Source organism: Lissotriton vulgaris, chromosome 11, assembly GCF_964263255.1.
Source record: "Lissotriton vulgaris chromosome 11, aLisVul1.2, whole genome shotgun sequence".
NCBI classification, from domain to species: Eukaryota; Metazoa; Chordata; class Amphibia; order Caudata; family Salamandridae; genus Lissotriton; species Lissotriton vulgaris.
The window spans coordinates 329945641-329962454 of record NC_141699.1 but is presented as its reverse complement, the minus strand read 5'-3'; positions in this window follow the sequence as shown (position 1 = coordinate 329962454).

Genomic DNA, 16814 nt, shown 5'->3' with positions numbered 1-16814 from the left:
TTTCTCGTAGCGGTGCCTACGTATTTAAGATTGCATGGTCAGATTATAAGGTATATCACTTGTTTCGAGTCAGTTTGTAAGTTTTCTCAATTGCCAAGGGAACGTTGACCTAAATCTATTTCTTTAGTGGGTAGGGGTCAGATGGCAAACACTACACTGGCCACAAGGGTGGTGACATACTACTCCTGGGAGACCAAGGGGATTGTGGATGTTGTTAGTTTTTTTTGCTTTAGGTATGCACCAGTGTATCTCTCAGATTTGTTTGCTCTTTTGTTGGAAAAGAGGGGGAAATCACAATATCTGGGACCTGTGTTGAGGATACGCAAATTGCTTTTGATGATCTTCTTAACCCTATCTGAGGAAATATGGTATGTGGTAATGCATACCAATGACAGTTCTGTCTTTTCTTTTACTGGAGTTTCCAGTAGTGCATCTCATCTGATTTCTGGCTCTTTTTAGGTCTCGTCCTACATAACGCGCTTTTGTTGCATAGGAGGGGACCTAATACCATGGCAGAGCTTTTTTAAGCAAAGAAGTGCACGTGTTGCATTGCTTGCAATGCAACGCGTGCACATCTTTGCGATTTCCTTTCGGGATCGCGCGGTGCCACATGGTCGCACGCTCCCGAAAGGAAATCGCCCATGCCCCCTCCCCCTGCTGTATATTTCATTGAAATATGGAGTTTCCTCTCTTTGTATTGTGAACATATGATTTGTATCTTATAAATTAAAGCTTTATGTACATTTCTTTTGACACGGAGTCTTATGAAAACTGTTCCGGTTTTGGTTTTCTGGGCAACATCTGCCTATGTACATCTAGGAATGTCTTGCAGTTTATACTGTTTAACATGGGTTCCGAAAGATGCATTTTTCCTTTTCTGGAGCATATTCAAGCTTGTTGGGTTAATGGAACAATTCTTGAACACCGTGTGGCGTCTAAAGTTAACCCCTACCTCTCCTTGATTTCCGAGTGCCTGTCATCCTTCTGTCTAATTTTGGACGTGTCAGCAAGGAGAGTTGCCGTTTTTGTTGTTGTGTTTTTTAATGTAATACTCAAACCCCTGCCTCAAGGAAGACTATTGTGCTCATCAGTCTTTAAAATAATAGGCTGCTTCTGTAACCTGGAAATGAATACACCGTGAGCTGGTACAATTCGCCGAAAAAGCACTTTTGACATGGATGGGTACCTACCACTGTTATCCCCCTGAACCGACATCTGTTCTAGTCTCAGTTTGTGGCTTTTAACCAGCCGACTCCCGGAGCTGTCTGGGACCTCTAGTTATGGCCTGCGGTAGTGCACCAGAGTGCACCCTGCAATAGAGCCCGGCTCTACAGGTTCCTCTAGTAACGGCCTGTGGAAGTGCACCCAGCGTTGGCTAGTACTATCCAGGGACCTCTAGTGACGATCTGTGGCATTGCACCATCGCTCACCCAGCACTATAACCTAGTTCTCGATGTTTACGTTTTTAGGTATCTCTATTATATCCCGCAGGGATTAATAACGAGTATATAGTAGGCGAAACAAACTCTTGACCAAGCGCGGATTACGTGCAGTTCATGTGATCCAGTCGTGTGAGACGCGCATGCACGTCAAACCCATCAGCCTCGCACCAGACTTCAATGGAATGCCTCGTTCCATCCCACTCGCTCGCTCCCCTGCTTCCCCGCCTCCCCCCCATCCGACTTGGAAAGAAGCCGCTCACACACAACCATTACACCATTTGTGCCTCGCATTCCCCCCCACCAGACTACAAAGGAATGCCTCCCGCTCACCCGCCCCCTGACTCACCAGATGCTTCCGAGGGTAAGAGTTTTTTTGTTTACCTTTCAATGTAAAATACGCTTTACAGTTAACTTTCAACCCCATCAACCCTTTCGCAACACTTGAGCCCGGTCCCTCCCTAATCCCGAGTTAACCTGTTTAGCACCATCTTGTTCTGAAGATTGCTGAAGTTGCTTTCTGGAGTATCGCTTTCTGTTGCGAGTGATGGAAGCTTGGAAGGTTGCGTTTAATGTTCGGCGTCCTCCACTCCTCACGCACCTCAGCGGAAATCAGTAATTGTCCATCGAAGTGTTTTGACTAAATAATGTGCCTGTTTTTTAATATAGACATCCACAGATCACACTCCCTGACTTTGTCTCGTAGTACAAGGCCATGCCTTTTAGTAACCTTGGCCTAAAACGACTGCCCGTCAAAACGTGGATTGATTTGGGTCTGTTCGACTACTCTGGTCACTCTCGTTACTATTTACATTTTGATGTATTACCGCCACAGTCATTTTATTTTCCAGAGGTGGGTAAGCCAACATATTAAAATGGGGATCTGAGCTAACGGCTTTGGCTCCAAGAGCCCCTCCTGCCCGATTGCTGCCCTCGCTCTCCTGGAGTCCCTTGACTCAGTCCAGGGCAGTAGGTCTTTCGATCCCAGACTTGCAACTCTCTGTCCGGGGGCTCCTTCACTCTGTCCGGCCATCAGCTCCTCCCCTCCAGCCCTGCCCTCTCTCCCTCTCCTCCCTTCTCTAGCCTATCTCCCTGCCCTGGTAAGTAGCCCCCTCCTTCTTGCCCCGGGGGCCCCATTCCGTCTGTCCCAGGTGGCTCCTCCCTTCAGCCCTGCCCTCAGATACCTCCCTCCCTCTCAGCCCCGTCTCTCTGCCCCGTTCAGACACTTTCTGCTTCTCTGACCTGGGGTCCCCCTTAGCTAATTCCGGAGCAGCTGCTCTCTCCCTCCACAGCCCTCCCCTCAGACGGCCCCTTCTCCCCCCACAGTTGGCGGCTCTTCACAGGTCCCCCTTCTCGTGTTACTCAGTGTTAGAAGGGGCGATCCGAGGGGGACAGGATATGCTCTCCCGACCACCCCGTGACCCACATCTCCTAGGAACGCTGCTGAGCACTGGCAGGAGGCCCTCGCAGGGGAGGACTTCTTATCTAGGATCGTACACACTGAGCTTCCACCACACTTATAAACGTCCACCACAGCGACGAGTTCAGTATACAAGGTTCTTTATCAAACAGTAGATATGAGGTAACGAGTATGTATTTACAAGGCGATCTAGAGATCATAAAGAGTCTTGGTTGTGAGGAAAAGGGATGCGGGACAGTCACGGTACTGGGACCAGTACGAAGCATACACTGCGCATAGCTCTCAATCCTCGAGCCGGGGGATACGGTAGATGGGGGCCGTACTTCTGCTCCACTCACTTCTTTTCGAGCCAGGTCATACAGGTAGCGTCGATGGTCCAGCCGGACCAGAGTACTCCTCGAGCCGCGTTAAAGTCAGCAGGGCTCGATCCGGAGTGAACGGAGTTCTTGGGGAGCCGCGATCACGTCAGCAGGGCTCAAGATGTTCCAGGAATGTCCTTTCCCAAAAGGATGAGCCGCGACGTTGTCAGCAGGGCTCACACAAGTTACAAAGTTCCAGTATCGATCTTCTTCTCAAAATGGCTGATCCGCCACTAGGTCCGCAGGGCTCTCTTCTCCAGGATTCAACTGCCCGCTAGTTCTAGAGCGGGTCTTGTTATAGTCCGGTTCCCCTTTGAATTCCGGACCCTCTTAGGCGGGGATCTGAGGCCCCGGGGCTGATCGTTTGGGTTTCCTGCCGGCTGGCTCTTTGATCCTTTGAAGATCCGTCCGGGGATTTCCAGACGCCTATCAGGGCCTGGAGCCAGCTCTTGGGGAGGCCAGAGGTGTGATCGAAACTAGTCCCCAGGGGGAGGCCAGAGGTGTGAGGGAAACCAGTCTCCCAGGGGAGGCCGGAGATGTAATCGAAACCTTTTGGGTCCTGTCTCCCTCAGAGGGAACCTTCCACCCCCCAGCCGGGCATGGCGCGTCTGACGCCTAAGTTTAGCTGGGGCCGGGGTCATGCAGGGGGTTATGGAGTCAGGGATCTCGGGAAGGGTGATGGCTACCGGGGCCCTCTGGGATGATGCGGGTTCTGGACGCCCGGTACCGGGAGGATAGATGGCAGGATGCGGGGATGGTCGTCAGTTTGGTAGGGTCCTGTAGGGAACGGGTCGGACAGGGGACGGGACGACCAGGGGTTTCTGCTGCACAAGGATAACTGTCGGGGCGCTGTGGATCGGGGGGAACCACGCCACGAGGCCAGGTACAACACACGTCCCCCCCAGCAGAAAGGCAGGGAGAACTACCCATCCCCTTGGGGGTTATTCTTCACTGAATTGGAAAAACCTGGACAGGCCGTCCGCGGTGGCGTGGTCAGTACCAGGGCGGTGTTCTACGGTGAAGTCCACCCCCTGGAGGGAAATGGACCAGCGTAGCAGCTTGGGGTTCTCTTCTCTCATCTGCATTAGCCACCGGAGGGGCAGATGGTCAGTTTGGACCCGGAAGTGAGTACTGAACAGGTAGGGCCTCAGCTTCTTCAGGGCCCAAACCACCGTGAAGGCCTCCCGCTCGATGGTGCTCCATCTCTGCTCTCGGGGTAGTAACCTCCTGCTAATGAATGCAACTGGCTGATCTAGGCCCTTCTCATTTAACTGGGATAAGACGCTCCAATGCCATGCTCGGAGGTGTCCATTTGGACCACAAACTCCCGGGAGTAGTCGGGGGCCTGGAGTACTGGGGCAGTGCACATGGCTGTCTTCAATGATTCGAACGCCTTCTGGCAGGCGGGGGTCCAGGTAACTTTCATTGGCTGCTTCTTGGAGGTTAATTCTGTGAGGGGGACTATGAAGCTGCCATAACCTTTGATGAACCTTCGATAGTAACCAGTGAGCCCCAGGAAAGCCCTCACTTCCGTCTGGGTCGTGGGGGCCTCCCAGGCCACGATCGCATCGATCTTGGGTTGGAGGGGGGCAACTCGGCTGCTCCCGACCTGGTGTCCCAGGTAGACCACCGATCCTTGTCCAATCTGACATTTACTGGCTTTGATGGTAAGGCCCGCTCGACGCAGGGCCATCAACACCTCCCAGAGGTGTTATAAGTGTTTGGTCCAGTGGGAGCTGAATACCGCGATATCGTCGAGATATGCGGCGTTGAATCCCTCCAGCCCAGCCAATTATTATTATTATTATTATTATTCTGAGTTTTGTATAGCGCCTGGTTACCAATAGGCATCCCAGCGCTGCCAGAACATAACACAACTAAACAGAGAAGGGATTAAACAGAAAACAAGAAGGTTTTTAAAAGTTTGCGGAAGCGCAGCAAACTAGCTTCCGATCGAAGTTGTAGGGGCAATGAGTTCCACAGGGAGGCCACATTTATTGAGAACCTTCTGCCGCCCGTTCTAGCCTTTTTCACCCTGCCGACCTGGAGGAGATGTTGATGGTCAGAGCGAAGGGAGCGAGAGGCCTTGTAAGGCTGGACCATCTCCCCAAGGATAGGAGGTCCTATCCCGTGCAGAACTTTATGGGCAATACAAAGGGACTTGAATTTTACCCTGTCCCTCACAGGGAGCCAGTGCAATGCCCTCAACGCTGGGCGTGCCGATTGACACCTGGGGAGACCCGTAAAAAGCCTGGCAGCCGCGTTCTGCACTTGCTGCAGTTTATTCAGGGTGGATTCAGGCGCACCCAGGAATAGCGCATTGCTGAAATCCAGCCGCGAGATGATAAGTCCCTGGATGAGAAGCCTTCGAGTCGCCACAGGGAGCAGAGGCAGAATCTTCTGGGCTGAGCGGAGCAGGCCAAAACATACGCCAGCAGTCTTTTTGGCATGAGTTTTGAACGATAGGTCCTGCTCCAGCCACACCCCCAAGCTCTTGATCTCCTGCTTGGGGGGGGGGGGGTGCCGGACCCAGACAGTCTGGCCAGCTGCTGGGGGACAAAGATGGAGAAGAGTTCCCCAGCAGCATCAACTCCGTCTTGGAGCCATTTAGCTTTAGGGCTGAGCTGCACATCCACGTGTAGATCTTCTCAAGACACGTATGCAGCCTGTCGGGATGGTGCGCCGACTGGGTGAGGCCTACCACCAGCTGAGTATCATCAGCATAACTGATGATTTTGATACCCAGCGGCAGTACCACACTCTCCAGGGGGGCCATATAAACGTTAAATAAGGTAGGGCTCAATGAAGAGCCCTGTGGCACACCACACTGGAGAGGGGTTGAAGATGATTTTTCCTGGCCTTCCCACACCTCAAATGTACGACCTTCCAAGAAGGAAGCGAACCATTTGAGGGCCAGACCCGTGACCCCCACCTCCGACAGCCGTTGGAGAAGCACCTGGCGGTCCACGGTGTCGAAAGCAGCACTGAGGTCCAGGAGGATCACTGCCACTGATCCCCCCGAATCCAGCATGCTCCTTGCATTCTCCACGACCGCCAGCAGGGCGGTGTCAGTCCCCTGACCGGGACGAAAACCCATTTGGGAGTCGCCCAGGAGGGAATTGGCTTCCAAGAAGTCCGAAAGGCGGCTATTCACCAGCTTCTCAGCCACCTTACTGATACCCGGCAGCAAGGAAATAGGCCGAAAGTTGGCAAGGTCGGCGGGATCAAGATTAGGCTTTTTCAACAGTGCCTTAACCACCGCCCCTTTCCAACTGGGGGGGACTAGCCCATGGGCGAGGGACAGGTTTATCAGGTCCGTCACAGGGCCGCCAATTGTAGAGGACACCTGTTTAAGATATTTGATCGGCGCCGGGTCTTTCGGGGAGCCACTCTTCATAGCCCTCAGAACCGCCAGTACTTCCTCCATCGTGACCGGACCTAGGGAGGCCAGCTCCACCGATTGCGTCTTAGGTTGGGGGCTGGAATTATCATCCGAAGAAGGAACATCACCTAGTCGGGGAAGGGAAGCAAGTATGTTATCAATTTTGCTTTGGAAAAAAGAGGCCACTTCTGCGCATTTTTTGCGAGGATCCTCGTGAAGGACCTGCGGTTCGGGGGCATGCAGTAGCTCCTTGATGACCCTAAAGGACTCCTTAGAAGAGTTGACCGCAGAGCCTATGCGCTCTTCAAAGAATCCTGCTTTTGCCACTCGAATAGCGAATTTATACCTGCTCAGACCCGCACTATATTCTTTACGACCCGCCTCACTCCAGTCTCTCCTCCAGGAGCGCTCTAGCCTCTTACATCTCTTCCTCAGGGTTCTCAGTTCCGACGAGTACCAAGGTGCGGAGCCCACTCTCTTCCCTCTCGTAAGTTGTATCTTTTTGGGTAAGAGAGTGTCCAGAGAATCTACAATCCAGGTATGTAAATTCGCGTCCGCGACTATCGGTTATACCTGGTTAACCAGTCTCTGGAAGGTGGCGGGGGCATTTTTCATTCCAAAGGGCATCACCCGGAAGTGATAGTGTCCATCGGGGGTGGAAAAGGCGGATCTCTCCTTTGCCCCCTCCGTGACTGCGATTTGCCAGTAACCGCAGGTCAGGTCGAAGGTGCTGAGGTAGTGGGCAGACCCCAGGCGGTCAATGAGCTCATCTGCGTGGGGAATAGGGTGTGCGTCGGTTCGGGTGACTGCGTTGAGCCCGCGGTAGTCCAACCAGAACCTCAGCTCGGGAACGTCGCCGGGGGCGGCCGCCTTCGGAACCAGAACCACGGGGATGGCCCAGGGGCTGTCAGATGACTCGACTACTCCTAGAGCTAACATTTTGGAGACTTCGGCCTTGATGCAGGCCCGTACTCTGTCAGGGCCGCGGTAGGCTCTGTGCCGTACCGGAGGGCTGTCCCCGGTGTCCACATCTTGGATGCACCAACTGGTGATGCCGGGAACGAGAGAGAACAGGTCTGAGAATTGTCCCAAAAACTGGCGACAGTCCTCGTATTGCTCGGGGGTGAGGGAGGAGGAGAGACTCACTCCTTCTACGGAGCCATCTTTTTCCACACCTGTTGGCCCAGTTGGAACTCGACCAGAGTGGCATTCTGATCATACCAACGTTTCATTTCTTCTTGGCTCGCCTCCCGGTTTGCCTCTGCGAGCTCTCGGAATCTCCGAGTCTGATTCCGGAGAGTCAGAATGTATCGAAACACATCGGGGGGGAGGGTCCCGGGGCGCCGCCTCCCAGCCCTCTTTGACCAGGCTGAGGGGTCCCCGGACGGGGTGTCCGTAGAGCAGCTCGAAGGGGCTGAACCCCAAGGACTTCTGGGGGACTTCCCGGTAGGCGAACAGGAGGTAGGGTAGGAGGATGTCCCACTTGCGCCTCAGGGGCTCTTCGAGACCCATGATCATTCCCTTGAGGGTCCGGTTGAATCGCTCAACCAGGCCGTTACCTTGGGGGTGGTACGGGGTGGTGAATTTGTACGTCACCCCACATTGTTGCCACAGGGACTTCATGTACTTGGAAATAAATTTGTCCCTCGGTCGCTCACAACTTCTTGCGGGAATACCACCCGGGAGAAGATCCCCATCAGGGCCCGCCCCACTACGGGAGCCATCACCGTCCGGAGGGGAATGGCTTCGGGGTACCGGGTGGCATGGTCCACCAGGACTAGGATGAATCTATGGCCCAGGGCGGTCCGGGGGTCCAGGGGCTCCACGATGTCTATTTCCACCCGTTCAAAGGGGGTACTGACTACGGGGAAGGGTTGGAGGGGAGCCTTGAACTTCCCTCCGCTCTTCCCCCTGGCCTGGCACGTGCGGCAGGACTTGCAGTGGGTCTCGACATCGGCGCGCATGCGGGGCCAATAAAAATGGGTGACCAGCCGGTGATAGGTCTTATCCTGTCCCAGGTGTCCCGCCAGGGGTACATCATGGGCCAGGTTCAGGAGGAAGTCGCGGAAACGTAGGGGGTACCAAGAGCACCTGGGCTGACCCTAGCTCGGCGGACTTTTTATTTTTTATTTTAAAGGTTTTATATTGCGCTGGCTAGACCCGCAGGTATCAGAGCGCTTTACTTGAGCATCAGATCATAGTTACAGGTTACATCGTTACACAGTTCTTAGAGCATGGCAACATAGTTACTTGTAAGGTCAAGATAAACAATAAGTACAAATACGTAAGGGGAAAACAGGCAATGTGAGAGATTCAGGGGAGGGGGAGGGAAGTAGACAGATAATGAAGGCGGGAAAGAGGAGGGGAGGGTGAGAGACACAGCATGCGAAGAAGAGGTGGAAGGGTGACGGGGACACAAACTGGAAGACGAGTCAAAGCAACGTCTAAAGTCCAGTAAGCTGCAAGCCCAGGATAAGTGGTATCACTTCCCCATCACGGTTGCGAGAGGCTCTCTTTACGCAGTGGACTCTCTCAGAGGGGTTTCTGAGACTCCAAGGCCTACATACTGGATCCTTCCCCCAAAAAAGGGGAGAGGGAGTGCTTTGGCAAGAGGTGCCATACCATACCTCAAGTGTGAGTGGCTCCCTTGGCGCAGTGGTCTCTCAGCGGGTTCGCGGAGACACCAGAGTATAAATATTGGATCTTTCCCCAACAAGGGGAGAAAGAGTGCTTAGTCAAAGGGCACAAAGGACAGGGGGCTAGGCAGAGTAGCAGGCAAGGGGAGAGGAGATAGGAGCTAGGGAAGTAGACAAAGAGAACTAAATGGGAGCATATTTAATGAATGAGTTTTGTATAGCGATGGCTAGACCCGAAGGAATCAGAGCTCTTTACATGAGGAACAATAATGTTGCAATATACATCAGTTAAAAGTTAGATAAGTATCAAGAAAAGCATTTAACGATAATAGGGGACAGGGTAGATTGAGCAAGGTAGGGTGAGGGGATAGGGTAAAGAGGTAGGAGGAAGATAGTACGTAGAGACAAGGGGAATATCTGCCCAAGGTCCGGCTGGGTAGGTGAAGGCGGGGGAGTCCACAACCAATCTCCTCTTTTAGCTATCTGGTAGCTCCACCGGGCATCAGCCAAATCGCTTGGTCTCCACAGTCTGGGGTAAGTTCTGCAGGTTCAAGTCCTGATATGTAAGCAGGTTAGGGGATAGGTTCAAGGTCTGGTCAATGTCCACTTATTGTCCCAGGGAGGTAAAACAACGTGGAGGGGACCACTATGGCAGCCATCTTGGGGTCAGGCAGGGGACTGTCTTGCCCCTTCAGTGAGCCAGTATCCCTGGATCAGCAGGCCAGTCGGATATTGCCCCACTCCTAGGAAGTAACATGGATTTGCACCTTGCGCAGAATGTCCAAGGAGCCTAATGACGATCAGTTTCATGCCCATGGGGCTCACTTTTCTCCTAATAGCCTGCCAAACGGAGATGCCCAGGTCAGTCTCACCCCCATGAAGAACACAGTTGGCCCCAGTCGCCCCAGGACTCTCAGTACTGTACTCGGGACTTCCTTGTGGTTTCCCCGTGAAGGCCCGGAGCGTAGGCCCACACACTCTGGTCTCTCCCATCAGATTCCCACTTACAGGATCCAGGTCAGTACTATGACAGACAGCACAAAACATCACTTTGAACATTTGGTTTAGGGGTCATAAACACTCAGCTGTATTTATTATGATAACAAACCACAAACATAATTACAAGAATTCACTCAAATCATTTCACAAGATTATACGCACAAACACTATAAATCAGACATGTTTATTTACAGTTTTGATGGTTGGCTAACCTTAACATACTCTAATACATAGCCATTACTAACCATGCCGAATATTGTCCCTGTGTATCCAGTGTTGTGCCTACGATTGAGATCATGACTGGTCAACCTTGTGGGCCCCACCATAAGGGGAGAGTCCCACCCCCTGCGAATACCTCCCTAGTGCACGAGGCCCTTCTGCACGTCAGGTAACCTACCTCTGGTATGCCCATATATCCTCATTATTCCTCCAAGGGCCTGTACTAGCTTGGCGCCCCTGCGGGCCAGTTGGCAGCAAGTCCTCCCACACCCTCGCATCCTCTAGCCGACCTGCTGCAACCACCCCATGGAGAGCCCCTTGAGACCGCTATCCCACCTATCCTAATTACAAGGATGCCTTCTATGGACCAAACATGCCCCACCAATCATTACCTCATCCGCGACCAGCAGTGTCCTGTCGGTGGAGCGCATGCGTAAAAAAAAGACTGCTCCACTAATCAGTCGCCTCATTTATACACTGGACCCGGGACCTACTGGATCAGCAGGGACCTGAAGTGTTAAACCACGTCTGGGGCCAGTGGTGTCCGCTTTTTACTTGGGGTGGCGAGGGAGGGGTTGTAAATGAAAACAAATATTTAAAAAAAAACACTTACATCCAGGCAGGTCAGCTGGCCAGCCGCCGCCTCTCAGTCCGCTAGCTGCCGCCTCTTGCTCCTCGGAAGCAGGAACCAGGACGCAACCATACTGCTGACTCCCCTAGCCAATCAGCTTTGTGATTGGTCTGAGCGCCGTGCTCAGACGGGGAATGGGGGCCTGGGCATGTCCTGCACCCAGGCTCTAATGCAGCCTGGGTGCAGAACATGCAAAGTGTGCATGACAGCAATGCTTCTCCCCCACCCATCTCAATATCCTACCTTTGAAATGCAGATGTCACCTAACAATGGCAAAGCCACCCACCATCCACATCCCCGTCCTACTCTGGGGAAGGACGTCTTCTGCCGCAACCATAGCAATGCACCAGCTTCAAACTATGGCAATGCCACGTGTACCCCACCAGGGCATTGCCATCTGCCCCTTAGATCTTCCACTGGCACCTATTCCCTCACCTTGGCAGTGCCACTACCAGCCTTAAAAAAGGGGGATGGTGGCAATGGGTAATTTAGATAGCCAGCACCTCTGTTATGATCGCCTATGAAGTAGATAAATTCTCACTATATTCAAAGCGTGTTCAATGTCACAATACCATGCCACCCGCCATATCACACAATATATGCAGAAATATTCTGTATATATTAAAGACAAATTAAGGCAAAGACAGAGCACAGCACATACAAGTAAACAGCCGAGTATCCACAAACAGCAAAATTGTTTAACATAAAAAAGTGTTCTGTTGGACCCGGCCTCATGGCGTGGTCCCACTCCTCCCACATGGCGGGCCCTGGACGACATCGACCCCTGTCCTCCGGCCTGAAGCTACCCCCCTCCAACCTTCACGAGAGCCGCCACTCCTGGCGACCCCCGGCTCTCCCCCTCCGGAACACGGCGACCCCTACTCGCCCCACTCTGCTGGTCCGACCCCTATCCCGAGCCACCAGCTCAGGCCCGACTCCATCTTGGACCCTCCACGTCCGGGCCCCGTGGCCTCGGCCCGACCTCGGCCGCGGCCCCAGCGAGGCCCCGACATCGAGGCACCAAGATCCGACCAGGTGGTAAAATGGCCACTTGACGGATCCAAGAGGAGGAGAGTTTCGATGGCCCTCCAGCCGTCCCCAGACGCCTGGTTTTGATCGCCCTCCGGCCTCCCTGGGCGCTGGCTCCACCCCCCTGCTGGGTGTCTGGACACTCTCATTCCGGCCCCTCTGACCCCCCAGGCAGGAGGATCCGGACATCAAAGGACTCCAGACCTATATCTGGGGCAGCTATTGACTAGTCAGTAGTTTTATCCTGGAGTCGAGAGCCCTGCAGGTGGAATCGCGGCCGACCCTGAGAAGAACTCGCTACTTTGAACCCTGAAACCATCTTCGGAGCCCTGCTGGCGCTGCCGCGGCTCGACCTCGCTGAAACCATCTTCGGAGCCCTGCTGGCGCTGCCGCGGCCCGACCTCACTGAAACCATCTTCGGAGCCCTGCTGGCACTGCCGCGCCCCGACCTCGCTGAAACCATCTTCAGAGCCCTGCTGGCGCTGCCGCGGCCCGACCTCGCTGAAACCCTCTTTGGAGCCCTGCTGGCGCTGCCGCGGCCCGACCTCGCTGAAACCATCTTCGGAGCCCTGCTGGCGCTGCCGCGGCCCGACCTCGCTGGAACCATCCCGGAGCTCTGCTGACGACGTCGCGGCTCGACCTTGCGGAACCCCTCAGCTCGAGGATTGAGAGCTGAGTGTAGGGTATCCTTGTGCCAGGCTGGTACTAAGACTGTCCCGCTACCCTATTCCCACACTTACCGAGACATTAAGGATCCCTCGATCCGTTTGTACATATTGCTGAAAGAACCTGCCTTGATTGCTGATAAAGACTCTAAGAATCTATCCTTGTGTGGTGTCCATTTGTAGTGGTGTGATTGCTCGGCTGTGCGATTCTAGGAGAGGAACCTCGCCAGGAGGCCTCTCAACGGCCCTCGGCCAACTCCAGAAGGAGAGGCGGTTCTCGGGGTGGTCGGCCAGACAACTTCGGCCTCCCCCTAGGATCGCCTTTCTAACATGTTCAATGTATAATTAGTTCAGCAAGCAATCATAATTGTTCAGTTGTTCTAACAATGATACAGCTACAGCAGACACGTGTTTCGTCGCTTCCCTTGCGACTTTTTCAAGGCTAAAAAAATGCATGTATTCTGGAAGTAGAAGATCGTATTTGTCCTGAGAATATAAGTTCGTTATTTGTCCGGATTCTGTTTTCCAGATCATCAATAATTCATGTTAGTGCGATATAACGCGGCCGGAACGGTAACGTATTGCCCCCAAAGAATTGTATTCGAAGTTTATTTGTGTGTAGTTGCAGTATACATACAGCTCACCTCTCACGAGTATGTTCAAGTGTCAGACGACATCCTTCAATGTTCGCTATACAAGTGGCCCTTTTCCCAGTAAACCCAATGGGATCCGGACTGGTCGCTGGCGGCCTGGGCGGCGGCCTTCTGTCATGGACCAACGAGAGAAGGACAGGAGGTCTGTTCCAGGCAGAACTCTTCTCGGGAGGGCCCACCTTCCTGGCGCCACTGGGCTAACTCAGGTAGGTCGCCCAAGTCCTGGATCTGTCTGACAGTAGGGCCTAGGGGACCGGTGTTGGGGTTGATTTCTTCTCCTGGGGGTAGTCAGAGGACCTCCGGTCGCTCGCTCCCCTCACGGTCGTCGGAGGCCTGGCTGGTGGTCTCTGGTTCCATCCCCCGGGGGTGGTCATTCTGGCAGTCATGGATCGCGTGCTCACGCATGCCCATTCGGGCAGGCCCATCATCTCTAGGTGAGTCTTCTGCTCCACCTGTTTCCACGGGGAGCTCTCCAGGTCGTTGCCCAGTGGACAGCTACCCGCAAGTCACTGGAGACCCCCCCCGCACTCAAAAGGGACCTGAGCTATTTAGCAGGTGCAGACTGAATTGTCGGCGGAGACAACCCGGCAGGAGGCGTGTGGTATAAGCTGGTATTCGGTGACCAGGTGACAGCATACTGCGTTAATGCTTGCCCGTGTCACGGAGGGCCCCTATGCGGTGTCCGTTGACCGTCACCTGCTGTCGGTATTTCTCGGTGTTGTCGGGTAGTGGGGCTCCCGGGACCATTTCTCTATCCCCGAGGGAGACCAAGGACATTGCTACTGGCTCCCACTCCTCTGTCTCCTCTACCTCCTCCTCCTCTAGGGCCACCGTGGCTATCTGACGTGTGGGGGGGGGGGCTGCAGCAACGGGTTTCTTGTTCAGGGGACACTGGGGGTCACTAGCATAATGATGAAAAAGCTTTATTCGAGTTATGCACTCATAAAAGCACACACATATAAATTCATACATTTTTTTTTAAAACTTCAAACATTCAATAACATTAGATTTATAATTAAAAATACATAGTACATAAACATAAAAGTTGTTAGCAATTAAGATAAAAATAAGCTTTTTCATAGTAAGCGGAAACTAGATGCATGTTGAGTTATAAAAACCTCCGCGTTACGGACCATTTCCAGTGTTTATACAATATAAAACTCATACCATACATATTAGCCGCGATTTTAGGGTTAAAATTCATATATATCTCCCAGTAGATGTTTGCAAGGATAAATCAAATGATGGAAAATGTAAAGTTCAAAACACAATTGAAGATAGAGCCCTCCTCCTTATGGACCATGCCCACCCCAGGTATTTTGCCGTTCCAATTACGATGGGCATTTCCGTGGAAGAACAAATAATTCTCAACCCCTCAACACCGCTTAGGACACCAAGGTTCCTACAAACTGGAGCCAACCAGGTTTTCCTGGGATTTACATAAGCCTCGCATAAAAAAAGAAAATGTGCAATACTTTCATTGGGGGCCCCACATGACGGACAGCACGAACTACTACTAGTTCTCCAACTGGCCGTCAAACATCTCAGGGGGAGAGAACCTGCCCTTAACTGGAAAAATAGTTTCCTGTCTAGTGGAACAGTTATGCTGTCCCAGTACTGTTCTAGGGATGGTCTTTGTTTGATTTCCATAAACCTACCCCCCATAGTTTCAGAGGTTACACTCCTCCAGAGTTTCTGATCGATGTGGTCCCAATATATTTCTTTAATACTAGATTTACTGGGGAATACTTCCCCAAGGGGGTTGTCCCATAGTTTGGAGAGCCCAAGCTCATCAAGGACATCCCTTAGCGTTTTTAGCCATTTAATTTTGCGAAAAGCATCTGATTTGGCTAAGGCTAGGAACCCCTCAGCGTAGTGTCTTATTTCCATGGTTGTCCATAGCCGTCTCCAATAGAGGATAGGCCTCAGTCGGGCACGATCACTAAGCGATCTTCTGCCTAGTTCCAAACCAAGCGGTATTAATGGAGTGCTTTGGGGGAGGCTGGTTATCCCTCTCAGAAACCTGTTCTCAGATCTTTGGAGGTTGGTAAGACTCTCAAAGCCCCAGACTTCAGCCCCATAAAGGGTTGCGCCCAAGGCTTTTGCGTCATAAACCATAAGAACAGGTTTTATAGGCCTGGTTTTGGATTTTACTTGCTCGACCCTGAGGGCTCCTGACATCTGCTGGTGTTTCAGCACCGCCTTCTCTATATGTCTTGACCAACCAAGTTTACTTGATATCTCCACCCCAAGGTATGTAAAAACATTTACCAACTCTAATTTGATATTATTCAAGAATACCTTGGGTTGGGATTGGCACTTTTGCCCGAAGGCCATCAACTTGGTTTTATTTACATTGACCTCAAGACCCCGTTCTTTACAGAATGAGTCAAATATGTTAAGGGCACGCTGGAGGCCCGATGGAGTCTTAGATACGATCAAGGTGTCATCAGCGAACATCAGAATTGGTACTCTGATGCCCGCTAACGAAGGTGCGTCAACCATTGCGTCCGAAAACCTATCTACAATGCCATTAATGAACAGGGAGAACAGCAGGGGTGCCATTGCACATCCCTGCCGTACCCCCCGCTCAACTGGGAAGTTGGTGGTGGATTCCCCATTCCTCTCCCACTGGACCTTGGCATAGTTGCTTTCATGGAGACGCATTATCATCGTAAGCAGATCAGGTGGGACCCCTAACTTGGACAGAACTTCCCACAACGTGCACCTGGGCACCAGATCAAAGGCAGCCCTAAGATCTACAAATGCTACATAAAGGCTGCCTTTGCCCAGGAGTACAGTCCCCCACCGTAGCATGGTGAAGCGAAAAATTTGATCGACCGTGCATACATACAGCTCACCTCTCACGAGTATGTTCAAGTGTCAGACGACATCCTTCACTGTTCGCTATACAAGTGGCCCTTTTCCCAGTAAACCCAATGGGATCCGGACTGGTCGCTGGCGGCCTGGGCGGCGGCCTTCTGTCATGGACCAACGAGAGAAGGACAGGAGGTCTGTTCCAGGCAGAACTCTTCTCGGGAGGGCCCACCTTCCTGGCGCCACTGGGCTAACTCAGGTAGGTCGCCCAAGTCCTGGATCTGTCTGACAGTAGGGCCTAGGGGACCGGTGTTGGGGTTGATTTCTTCTCCTGGGGGTAGTCAGAGGACCTCCGGTCGCTCGCTCCCCTCACGGTCGTCGGAGGCCTGGCTGGTGGTCTCTGGTTCCATCCCCCGGGGGTGGTCATTCTGGCAGTCATGGATCGCGTGCTCACGCATGCCCATTCGGGCAGGCCCATCATCTCTAGGTGAGTCTTCTGCTCCACCTGTTTCCACGGGGAGCTCTCCAGGTCGTTGCCCAGTGGACAGCTACCCGCAAGTCACTG